The 1,281-nt window shown below is 39.7% G+C and overlaps 1 long non-coding RNA gene across 1 annotated transcript in view; it reads left to right on the plus strand.

Moving 5' to 3' along the window:
- Positions 1-1,281, plus strand: part of LOC116698164 (uncharacterized) — a 10,976-nt gene that overhangs the window by 8,661 nt on the left and 1,034 nt on the right. The window lies entirely within an intron of this gene.

Here is a 1,281-nt window from a genome sequence, read left to right on the forward strand (position 1 = left end):
GTAGGAGGGGCTTCTGGTATAAAGGAAGGAGGCCGAGGATCCTCTGGAGAGAACAGTGTTGGCCTGGAGGGCCCCCGAATAGCCAGGGACCGAATTAGCTTTTGAGTTTGTTTGATATCAGTTTGTGATGATAATTTGAATAGTTAGTATTTAGTTTCATGTTGCTGGTTTTTTTATATACATTTTTTAGCAATAAGTCATTTTTGCCATTCTGCACTTCCATGTGTTTGATGAAGAAATAAATCAAAGTTATATAAAGTGTTTTATACATAAAGCATATATATACTGTATGTACTCATACCACGTTGTTGGCCATGCCCGAAGGTTTTTTCCAACATGTTTGGCTGATTGCGATGTAGATGAGAACTTGAGGCCAGATCCACGTGACTGAGCTGATGAAGGTGTAGAAGTACAGTAATCACTTCTTTGTTTTGATTTTTACAGTACAATAAGTTGAGGAACACTGCATTTTGATGTTTTACAGTACTGTCTTTTCTTTTCTATTTCATATCTAATTATTTAGCTTGGATTCAAATAAACCTATGTTGTCATTGTTGTGTATTGTTTTCCATCAATACATCTCAGATTGTGTTGCACTGTGTCTGTGGTATTCTCTCTACTACTGCAGTATTTTTACAGGGATATATTTTCATCTAATACCATAACAAAACATGTATCACCTGTTTTGTATTATAATATTTGATGATTGCACGAACAATGACACAGTGAAACTATTGGTAGCTTGTGTGTGGGTGATGTAAAGTAAAGTGTTAATAGTAATTCACAATAATGAATGAATGCACAATGCAATGTTTTGAACATCCTGTGTTATAAGTGTCTAGAGTTATGAAAAATGACATCAAGTTTTGGAAATTAATAGCAAAGTGTAAAAAACTGGAACCATATTTCTTCTGAATTCTTGGTCCATAATGTTATTTCGATTGACTTGCCACCTGCCAAACTGTCTCCCTGTGCCCGGCTTTTCTCACACGCATGCACGTACACACACACACACACACACACACACACACACACACTGAGCCTGACGTTAATCTGCTTGATCTGGTCTCAGAGTCCTGGTACTAAGGTTCAGCCTCAGCCAGCTAGAGGCTCCTGCCATCCAAAATGCCATTCATACCCAAAGGTTGGTACATACTGTACCTGGGCCGCCCGGTATCAGCGTCTTACCCCTGTTAGCCCGCCACGCAGCAGCTGGCACTGAAAGGGCATGTTGCTAGATTTAAGCCTCTAAAGCAGGGGTCTTCAACAGGGGGTCCGCGA

This window comes from Etheostoma spectabile, chromosome 11 (genome assembly GCF_008692095.1).
Source record: "Etheostoma spectabile isolate EspeVRDwgs_2016 chromosome 11, UIUC_Espe_1.0, whole genome shotgun sequence".
Lineage (NCBI taxonomy): Eukaryota > Metazoa > Chordata > Actinopteri > Perciformes > Percidae > Etheostoma > Etheostoma spectabile.